Below are 11,927 nucleotides of genomic sequence, written 5' to 3'. Positions count from 1 at the left end.
AGAGTCCACCTGCCGATGCAGGGGACACGGGTTCGCGCCCCGGTCCGGGAAGATCCCACATGCCGCGGAGCAACTAAGCCCGTGCGCCACAACTACTGAGCCCGTGTGCTGCAACTACTGAAGCCCGTGCGCCTAGAGCCCGTGCTCCACAGCAAGAGAAGCCACTGCAGTGCGAAGCCCGTGCATAGCAACAAAGAGTAACCCCTGCTCGCCGCAACTAGAGAAAGCCCGCATGCAGCAACAAAGACCCAACACAGCCAAGAAAAAAAAAAAAAATAGAAGAGAACAAAATAAAATAAATAAAATGATAAGGTTCCTCATCTCCCGGGACGTGTGAATCTGCTCTGTTAATGTTTTCAACACACAGCCCGTCAGGAACCGTTCATTAATAATCACACGTGGAGAGCACTCCAGCTGCCGTGCTTATTTGCCTCGAAATTCCATTTCCCGTCTCAACACTCCCTCGGCTTAGCCTATTTCGGGGTCTCCCACATGTCTTTGAAGGGTCCCCAAGTTTCAACCCACTAATGGCCCTAAAAATCAATGTGAGCAAGGCGACTTTTACTCAGTGAAAAGGACACCCATATACTTTTTCATTTTCTAATGACGAATTCGACTTTTTAAAAAATGGGTCATCCAGCATCTGGAAGACATTTGGTATCACCAGCCACGTAAAAATCATATGTCCCTCGTCCTCTGGAGCTGGTCTGTCTGGCAGCCAGTGTGCTCCGGTCAGGGTGACACCGGGCCTAAAAGGGAACGAATATACGTATATGTACAACGGAATCACTTTGCTGTACACGTGAAACTAACACAATATTGCAAATCAACTCTACTCCGATATAAAATGAGTTAAATTACAAATTAAAAAAAAATTTTTTTTAAATCATAAATTAAGTAAAATGTGTGTCTCAGGGAAAACCCCAGGTCCGTTTTTTCCCTCCGACCGTGGTGTTAAGATAAGATATTCATTGGTCTAGAAGGAGCACCCTTCGCTTGGGGTCAGGACAAATGAAGGTACTTCTGCACGGCTGTGTGGGTTTGCTTCGCTACCAAGTGGAATGCAAACAAGCTATACCGAAGCAGCAGAGGCCCTCTGCACCCAGATGCCTGCCCGCTGCCCCTCCCCGGCCGCCGCCGGGTCTCCGCGTGGCTAGCTCAGGCTTCCCGCCGATGCTTCTCATTTCTGCTGTTTTGTTTTCACCCTCTCCATGGAGATCTTGTGGAGCTCTAAATCGGGCTTTTTTTTAACCACAAAGAATGAAGGGCTGAAAATTAGTAAGATTTCCTGCCCCAGTGCAGGTTTTGTTTTCAGGAACTGAAAAAATGCAACTCTATAGTAAGCATTGATATTTCAAATCTTATTCCTTCTTAGGAATCTTTTGTCCAAAGAACAAAAAAAAAAATTATTCTTTTTTTGATCAGAATAAAATTCACTCTATCGTGCGGTTTCTATATGGATCTAGTTGAATCCTTTACAAATTGAAGATACATTATGGTGATCTCTAGAAACTGAAGATATTTTATGGTATCTTAGGGATCTTATTTTTCCTATATTTTGAGTATTTTGTTATTTTATCAGCCACAGATATTTTTTAAAAACACAGCACAGACCCAGAGGCAAAAAATAGCGTGTGTCTCACCGGAGACTGCCCCAGTGGTGGGCAATTCTGTCTCTCCTCATCACCCCCATCTTTACCCCTCTGCCCAGCGCATAAGAATAAATCTTCCTATTCCTAAGTGCACGCTCCCCAAATAGATGAGACGTGCTTCAGACCTGAAGACCTGAACCTTGACGCACGCATCTCAAACCTGAAGAAAGTTGGACACAGTCTAGGACCGTCTGCACTGGAGCGGTGACCACCATGTCACTGGCGAGTGGAGTGTGTCTTCTCCTTTGCATGGAAGAGATGGTGCCCGTGATGCTTTCTTTCAAGATGCAGGAAGAGAATATTCCTTTATTCTTCGCCTTCCTGGCCCTCCATAGGACTCCAGGTACCAGGAGACCAGAATACCTTTGTCTCGTGAAGACTGGCATGGCCGCCATCACACATATGGTACCCAGTGGGCATCTCCATCCAAGCCAGATCCCACATGACACTCCAAGTCTTGTAATTCACACGAAGGCAATAGATGTAGGCAACCTCTTCCTTCCTCCAAGGAGGAAATCTTCTTTTCTTTTTTTTTTTTTTTTTTGTCACACCACAAGGCATGTGGGATCTTAGTTCCCCGACCAGGGATTGAACCTGTGCCCCCTGCAGTGGAAGCTTGGAGTCCTAACCACTGGACCGCCAGGGAAGTCCCAAGGAGGAACTCTTTCCTTCCCTCTCACACCTCAGCAAATGCCCCCTGCCATCTCTCTCTCCTCCCTGCTAAATCACCCTAAATCTCTCTCTCTTTCTCTCTCACACACACACACATGCTCGGTGGGGCACGGTGAGGCTCGGTGCTTATCCGTCAGAAGAATTTATGAATGAGTTGACAAAGATGACCCTTGGTTATCTTGCACAGCCTTCCATGAACTCGTCACCATTGGGTTCCTTGTCACCTTCACACTCGCGTCTGCCCATCATCCAACCCCCCTGGCCTTCAGGACACATCGTTGCAATTCTGTTCTGGTCCTCCTTAAATCCATCCTTTGCTCCCAGAGCAAATGTTCTGAAATGAAAATTCACCCCTTTCTTGCTGACCGCATCCCTTAAAGTGACGCTCACTGACGTCACTCACGAGGATTTGTCTCCTATGCCCTCCCTGGGTGGCCCCAGCCATCCCTTTTTCCTGTGTCTCCACCTCTGGGCTGCTTCTCTGAGACAGGTTAGCTCGGTAGCTATCTGTGCAACGTTTGATTGGATGAATGAGTCGCCAAAGCTAGCCCTCCAAAGAGGAAACAGAAATGAGCTGCCTGAGACTTTTTGGAATCCTCCTGGGTGGGGTGGACCCAGGCCCTGAGCCTCACTCTCTCCTCAATGCTTGCTTGTTCCAGGGTATTCTTCCCTCTGGGGCTATGCACTGCGACCAATGTCGATAGGTGGAAGGGATTCATCATAAACGTTTATAGTAGACGCCCTTGATTGCCTTCCCATCACTCCACACTCTGATTCTGTGCAGGTGTCCATGCCTCTTCCCCTGACACAGGAGGTAACACCCCTGCTTCTCACCTTGGCTGAGAGATGGGTATCACCCACAGAGCTTTCCACCCCCAGGATGTCAGCTAAAATTCAGGCACGATGAAAATGACAACAACAGTCTTCCCTGGTGGCGCAGTGGTCAAGAGTCTGCCTGCCAGTGCAAGGGTTCCAGCCCTGGTCTGGGAAGATCCCACATGCCATGGAGCAACTAAGCCCGTGCGCCACAACTACTGAGCCTGCGCTCTAGAGCCCACATGTCACAACTACTGAAGCCCGCGCACCTAGAGCCCGTGCTCCACATCAAGGGAAGCCACCGCAATGAGAAGCCCGCGCACCGCAACGAAGAGTAGCCCCCGCTCGCCGCAACTAGAGAAAGCCCACGCGCAGCAACAAAGACCCAATGCAGCCAAAAATAAATAAAATTTTAAAATACGACAACAACAATTACCCTCCTCTTGGGGACATCACAACTGTTAATGGTGCCCTTGCTAGACAGGTGATTACCAGCCTCCGTCTGTGGGCAAAACTGAGCTTGAACGTCTACCTTTGAAGCCACAGTGATTGACTGTGGTCTGGAGGAAAATGGACCACCCTCAGAATACGGAACATTTTCATCTCCATCACACATTCACCACACTAAAGATAAACCTTTGGGGAGAATCACAGATGCCCACATTCACAACACGGAAGCTTTCCGGTCAACACAGAAGTGAACTCAGTCATGCATCCATGACCTCCTCGTCATCACTGCATTTGTACAGAAGGTGGAAATGCAACTCTGAACAGAAAGACGACTGAAAGTGTTTAGAGGTAGGGTTAATGCAGCTCCTGTTTTCTGGTTAGAACTGTATTTCCAAATCCCAAGGAATCGACATTTCTTAACAATGGTGGGTCTCTCATGTAAAGCAGAGCTTGGGTTGCTCTGATAGATGTCTAATTTCCACATGAGGACATCTCCACATTTGTTCTAGGGTAAGGTAGCTCTTCAAAAAGCAATTGAGGTTTTAATGTATTTTAAACAGCACTAAAATTCAGACTGGCATGTCCCCGGTTGGGTCCAGTGGGGATGGTTCTAGGTCAGCTCAAATTTTGGGTCAGGGAAGAGTATTGTTCTGAAAGGCAAAACAGCCCACTAGCTCCTCTTAGAAATTGATACACGAATAAAGCAGGGGTATGGGAATTGCAAAAGAAGCACACCCTATTTCCACTTCTCTTCCACTTTAGATGAATATAGAAAAGAACTGCAAATTTTCACACGTGCCCACACAAGTGTACACTAGATACTACCAAGGCTATACAGTTTTGCCCCAACGTGAGATCCATCTGCTGTTAGAAACCAACCAGACATTTTAAAACCTATTCTACAGTCAAGGTCTTCAAACATGGGTGTCATCTTAAAATCGGGCAGAAAATCCTACTAGATTGACTCCCAAGTCTAAAATCCAGTTACATAGGGGACTTTTAAAAATCCTGAATGATTTTTCCCAGCTGTCAAACATGCTTCAATTCACCTGGGCAACTGATAAATCATGGTTTCATTTGCTGTCAGGTAAACCCTGTCATGCATTTAGAGATCCATTAAATGAAAGCATCTATAGGCAAGATAACCATGATAATTTTGCTGTGGTGATGAGCATAAAGGATACTTTAAGATATTTGGAAGTCCACTGCAGTGATATGAAAATACCTGTGATTATGATTGGTGACAAATCCACAGGCAACTCGAATATTGCTGCGGTCTGTTGCCTGTGTCCATAAGTTAGTGGGCACCATGGGGGAAAAGAATACACACACTGACTGAAAAAGCTGGGTCTCCTGGTCCATGTTCTGTCTTTCTTAGTGCACGGTGGGGTGATACCCCAGGGACAGGCTAGAGGCAAAGACATCCCATTGCCCGCTTGGGATGGAAAAAGAGCTGGAAGACTCCAGAACTAGGACAAGAAAATGCAATTTACTGGGGCAGGGAAATGGCATCCCAGCCCCCCCAACTCTCCCAGGGCCTCCTTTCATTGGTTGGTCGCTCAGCTGCCCCGACAGCCACTCGCAAACTCAGCTGGTGTGGCCCTGAGTGCCACATGCCTGGCTTCTAGGAGAAACCAAACACTCTGACCCCACTTTCAAACACTCGGAGACTCTGTCTCCGGCCACCCCATGGGCAGTATAGACAGCCCTCCTTACCCCGCCTTGGTGTGGCGGTGAAAGGGCAAGGAGTCATGTGCCCAGTGGGGAGGAAAGCACGTTCAAATGTGTTTGCCGACAGGATGTAAACGACCAGGAATTTGAGTGACTTTTGCAAAAATGTCCTGCAGTGGGCTGTGCCCCGCGGGGCTCCCACACAGGCGGTGGCGCCTTGTCAGCAAGCTCTGAACAAGGGTCCCTGTGTCAGGAAGTGGCTGGTGCCAGCAGGGGCGGCTCACTGGCAGGAAGCAGAGGCTGGAATGGGTGAGGGAAGGCATCTGTGCATTTGTGGGGCGGGGACTCCCACAAACAGCCCCGGAAGAGAAACCCGAGCAGCCCATCCTAGAGTTTCAAGTGTGGTCCAAAGAGATAGGAGGTGGTGGGCAGGAAGGGGTTCCCAGAGAGGCTCAGGCTGCCCCCCCCTCCAGACACTGAAGAGCCACATGTCACAGAGAAGGAGAACCCCAGAGACTTCCACTTGACAAAGGAGGTGGGGGAGACCCAGGACAGTTCAAGGATCTGGGGAAGATCACCCCACAGAAGAGACAGCTGGGCTCACCGCCCAGGGCTACTCTACATCTGTGCTGGGTTTTCTCTGGACACCGGGAGGCTGGGAAGAGGGCCCCACCCTGACAAAATGACACAGGCCTGGAGGTGTAATTGCCCCTTTCTGACCCAAAGGGGGAAATTCTGGCCGTCATTTTTATAAAGCTACCTTTGTCTCTCTATCTGTTGATCCACCCGTCCAGCCATTCAAATGTGGGGCCTTTAGGGACTTTCCACCCCCTCACTTGTTCCCGTAAACCAATTCTTCTCCCTATCGTGCGCCACTCCTTCTCCCTATCGAAACCAATTCTTCTCCCTATCGTGCGCCACTCCTTCTCCCTATCGAAACCAATTCTTGGAGTTTTTCAGTTGACGGGGACTTGCCAGACAGCGGGTAATTTTCCAGTTGCCCGTAACAGGTATACGCCCTAACCGCCACAATGAACAGACAACTATAACGGCCAGAAGGTGGGACAAAAGTTCCTAAGCCAATGAATTCAAAAGTCACCACATTTACCCAATCATTGTGAGAATATACCCGCCCTATGAGTAAATAAACCTATAAAAAGTATGTGATTCCGCTTTTAGGGGTTCCCCATCGGCCTCCTGTGTGAGTTCCAGGGAACCCCGGTGCATCGGCTCCTAATAAACCTCTTGCGTGTTGCAACGGCTCTCGACTCTTGGCGGTTCTTGGGCGAGTTGGAATCCCTCGTAGACCGTTTGGGTCTAACACAAACTCCACCCGTCCATCCACTCATCCATCCACCATCCACTCAAACACCCATCTGTCCATCCATCCATCCATCCATCCACCCATCCATCTACTCAAACACCATCCACCATCCACTCAAACACCCATCTGTCCATCTATCCATCCATCCATCCATCCATCCATCCACCCATCCATCTACTCAAACACCATCCACCATCCACTCAAACACCCATCCGTCCATCCACCCATCCATCCATCCATCCCTCCCTCTCTCCATCCCTCCTGCCCAGCACATGGATCCCTATGCAACTCCTGTTGACATCCCCCTAGCCACAGCCCTACCTGCTGCTATGCCCACATCCTAATCCCTGGAACCTCTGGATACGTTATATCATGTGGCAGAGGGGAATTGAATTAACATTCCAGATGGAATGAAGGTCGCTGGGACAGGGAGATGTACCTGGATGACTCAGGTGGCCCAGTGGAATCACGGGTTCACTTATAAGTGAACGAGGGAAGCAGGGGGCCCAGAGTCAGAGAGATTTCAAGATGATGCATTGCTGGCTTTGAAGATGGAGGAAGAGGCCCCGCAGCCAAGGAATCAGGTGCCTCTTAAAGCCGGAAAAGGCCAGGAAATGGATTCTCCCCTGGAGCCTCCAGAAGGAACCAGCCCTACTGACACCTGGAGTTTAGCCCAGTGAGACCCGGGCAGTCTTCTGACCTCCAGAACTATAGAAGAACGAACCTGCTTGGTTTTCAGCCACAGAGTTTGCGGCTACTTGTCACAGGAAAAGATAGGAAACTCACATAACACCTTTATGTTACTGTGGGGAGGACATTAAGTCAACAGTTCAAGACTTGAGGAAGATGCCCCTGTTACCCAGAGGGACGTCTTTCCTCTGCTATTGGTTTTGCCGAAGACCTAGGATCTGATGATGGCCATTGCAAATATCGTCAGGGGTGCCCACGGGATCAGGAGGGACAAGACGGTGGGTTGAGGTGGGAGGTGGTGGGCACAGAGCCGAGGAGGTGCTGGGAAGGCTGGACGCCCGTGTTAAGTTGGAGAGCTATTAGATGTTGGTTTGAAAGGGTGGCACGTTCACGGTGTCTGGTGCTGTTCCCTGTGACTGCTGGCAGGAAGATGCGTTGTCATTATATTCTTAGATGTGTCTAAAAGGGCGAAATCTCAACAAAGTCCCAAAGTAACAGCTGCTGCAGAATTTGTGCACTTCGGGGAGAGAAGGGGCGCGTCGATGCACTCCTGCCGTCGGGGAGAGCTTCCAGGAAGCCTGGGAGCTGCATGAGCTGTGAAGGTCCGGGGGGGGGGCAGGGGGCAAAGTAAGGTGAGGCGGTCCAGGTGACAGGAAAGAAGCAAGCAAAAGGAGGACCGGCCCCAGCCCAGGGCACAGGTGCACCTGGTGACTAAAGAATATTTTCACAACCTAAAAGTTGAGAGCTATGTTTTATTCGGCGGGGAATTTTAAGACTTCAAGCCTGGGAGGCAGCGTCTCAAGTAACCCTGAGAGAACTGCTCCTAGGAGGCGAGGGGGGGGTCTAGGATATCTAGGAGTTTTGTAACAAAGGGCAGGTAGTCGGAACGTCAGACGATTACTGTTAATGAAAGAAAACCAAATATGTCAATTAAGGACTTCAGCGCTTTTCTGTGTATGGGAAGGTGCAAGAGCCTGGGCTCACTGAAATCCTTCCTTTGAGAGGCACCTCAGTTCTCTGGGGCCAGGATCCTGTGTTTTCACATCCTGAGTTTCCTCAGGGCTCACCGCGGGGAGTGGCTGCAGTCTGATGGCTGCTAGATGGCAGGTATTCTTTCCTCCCTGAGTTCCCTCAGGGCTCACCCTCTCACCTGGCTGCAATCACTGATGACTGTGACATCCTTTGTTTCCTGATATGGCCGGCAATATTCCATCTCCCTCACCCATGGGGATGGTCCAGCTTAGATAAACCACCAGATGCCCAGGGTCTGCCCAGATCAGCCAGACGTCCACCTTCCTTGTGCTTAGAATCCAATAGAGAAGGAGGCTGGGAACCAAATCTTCAACAGAATATGAAGCACCTCTGTGCGAACAGCAATGATGAGGGGTCTGGGGCTCTGCATGCTTCCAAAGGGGACCCCAGGGGGTCTGGCAGGGGCCCAGATGGGGATCAGAGGGGTCCGCGAGAGGGGAAGCAATCGCTGCGCTGACCGTTGAAGAAGAAGCAGGATTTGTGACTCCAAGGGGAGCCGGAAGGGAGTTTTGGGTGGCGGCATCCCACGTGGCAGGCGGGGCAGAGGATGCCGGCGATGCTAAGTGGGGAAAAGAAAAGAGGAAGTGTGGGCTAGGGTGGGGCAAAGTGAGCAGAGTGAGGTGGGGGCCGTGGGGGGGGGCAGCCCAGTCCTGAAAATGTCCCTTTGACTCTTCCCCAGGGCCATCCTTGCTTCCCACGCGCTCATGGGGTCCCCCCATCCCAGCATGCTCCCCGAGAGCCCCCTCCTGCCCCACAGCTGCCCTTGGCTTGGGCTCTTAAGCTGCTTCTACTGGTGTCTCATCGCTAACATCCTTCCCTCGGGCATCAAAGGGCAGTGTTTACTTTCCCATCTTGAAAGCAGTCTGCTCATTACAGACCACCAGGAAAACCAAAAGAATACAGTAAATGGAGGAAAACACATACACACACAACACTCACTTTTGCCCTTGAAGGAAACCACGGGTATCGCTTGCACTCACCTTCTTGAGGCTGAACTTCTCCATTCATGTAAATGCGTAGATACAATCCTATCGTCATACAGGGATCTCCATATAAAGGGTTCCCTTTGTACGTAGGTGGCTCCCTCTCTCAGCTGGAGGCTCCCAGTGTCTCTCCATCCATGGACCCCTTCATTCTGCTAAGCCGGTGTCCTCAGGAGTCACCACCTTCCTGGATCACCTGCTCCAGCAACTTGGTTCTCAAGGACCCAGCCCCACAGCGACCCAGCGCTCCCTCCTTTCCAGGCTCCTGGATCCCATGAATTGTACAGACACCACGTGGTGGGCTGGAGAGTGGTCCCCAAAGACGCCCATATCCTAATCCTTGGAGTCTGTGAAGGTGTTAGCATCCCTGAAAAAGGGTGATTCTGCAGATGGGATTAAGCGAAGGATATTGAGATGGGGAGATGGTCCTGGATTTTCCACACAATCCCAACGGAATCACAAAGGTCCTCATAAGAGGGAGATTTAACCACAGGAAAAAAATGTGCTGATGAAAGCAGAGGTCCGAGCGATGGTCTTTGAAGATGGAGAAAGGGACCACCGGCCAAGGATCCAGGTGGCCTCTGGAAACTGGACAAGAAAAGGAATGGATACATTGGAAGCGATTCCAGAACGTTTGTGACCTTGCCAACACCTCCATCGTAACCCAGCGATGCCCATCCGGGACTTCTGACTTCCAGAAGCGTCAGATGATACGTTTGCATTATTTTAAGTGTTGGTAATTATGACAACAGTGGCGGGAAGTGAAGCCACCCCACTGCCCCCTTTCATCCTTCTGCATCTGCCCTCTCGTGCCAAGGTATCATCCACTCCCAAAGGCGTGAGCCCCACGGACCAGGCACCTAGAGGCAGGGGCTGAATCATGAGAGGTGTTCGGATCCTGTTCTTAGCCAATATCGATGTGTTTATTTCTAACTTTTTATCGGAACATAGTTGATTTACAATATTGTGTTAGTTTCAGGTGTACAGCAAAGTGATTTGGCAATACATACACATATATATCCATTATTTTTCAAATTATTTTCCATTATAGGTTATTACAGAATATTGAGTTCCCTGTGCTCTACAGCAGGTCCTTGTTGCTTATCTATTTTATATACAGTAGTGTGTATCTGTTAATCCCAGTCCCTTAATTTATCCCTCCCCCCCACGTTTCCCCTTTGGTAACCATAAGTTTGTTTTCTATGTCTGTCAGTCTATTTCTGTCTTGTAAATAAGTTCATTTGTATTGCTTTTTTTTAGATTTCACATAGAAGTGATATCACATGGTATTTGTCTTTCTCTGTCTTACTTCACTTAGTATGATCATCTCTAGGTCCACCCATGTTGCTGCAAACGACATTATTTTGTTCTTTTTTACGGCTGAGTAATATTCCATTGCATATATGTACCACACCTTCTTTATCCATTCATCTGTTGATGGACACTTACGTTGCTTCCATGTCCTGGCTATTGTAAATAGTGCTGCAATGAACATTGGGGTGCATGTGCCTTTTCAAATTATGGTTTTCTCCGGATACATGCCCAGGAGCGGGATTGCTGGGTATTTAATCCTTACTTTCCTGCATGGCTGTTCAGCCCAAATGCCAGTCGGCTTAGGACACTGAATAAAGAGTTTCATTCCCAAGTTTCACACCTCCCAGCCCTGGGTATTTGATGGAGAGGCTGCCCCCAAGACCCCAAAGACATCAGAATGTCAGGGCAGGCGAGTGGCTCCCGGCTTCGGTGTTCTTTAAGGTCCCTGGATCACACAGGCAGGGCTGGGAGCCACCATGGCCAAGGTGACGTAAGTCTGCAAAATCACTCTCAGGTTTGAAAGATTAATGGAAGCAGCAGAGCCCGGGGGTGCCTTGCAAACACCCCTGTTGCTTCCCAGTTGTGTGTGTCATTTGCTTCTTAGGGAAGCAGAAGGTTCCCCAGGTGCAGCCCCTGGGGTGGGGTTTCCTTGGGAACCAGCTGTCACTTCTGGTGAGCATCATTCTGGCCTCAGGAAACTCAAAGCAGCTGCAGAAGCAGCTGGGAGGAAGCGTGATTCATGTTAAATCGGCCGTTCAGTGCGGTTTTATGTCACAACGAAGGGGTCCACATCAGAGTTCTCGTAGCCTTGCCCATTCCAAAAAGAAGTGGGTGTGCTTTACAAAGTGCAGAAAATGCTTAAACAGGTAAACAGAGCAAAACTATATTTTGTGTCCAAAAATGGACACTTCGTGGGCTGTATGTTCAAATCCAGACCTGGGTTATCCAATTTCCATTACTCTCAAGTTGTGTGTGTATGTGTGTGTGTGTGTGGTGTGTGTGTGTGTGTTAAACACTATTCCAAGGATATGAAACATCTGGCAGTAGAACCTTGTGAATAAACATGGGCTAACACACTTGTGCTTTCTGTTGGCACAGGATGGGGGGAAGGAAAGAACAATTTATAAAAGTCTTTTGTTTTAATTCTGTCAAGATGGAAAGGAGTATGCATGAAGGATAAACAATTTTATACATGTTTCAGAAAGCTGTCTCCGCCCAGAAAAAAAACAAAACAAAACAGGAACTAGGCCGGCATTTAGAGCTTGAAGTCACTCAAGAATATATCTGACTCATATCTTAGGCGTTGGCCAAAGAAGAAAAAGC

The sequence above is a fragment of the Phocoena phocoena genome, chromosome X (genome assembly GCF_963924675.1).
Source record: "Phocoena phocoena chromosome X, mPhoPho1.1, whole genome shotgun sequence".
In the NCBI taxonomy this organism is placed as follows: domain Eukaryota; kingdom Metazoa; phylum Chordata; class Mammalia; order Artiodactyla; family Phocoenidae; genus Phocoena; species Phocoena phocoena.
The sequence above is the reverse complement of the archived record's forward strand: the minus strand, read 5'-3'. Positions refer to the sequence as shown.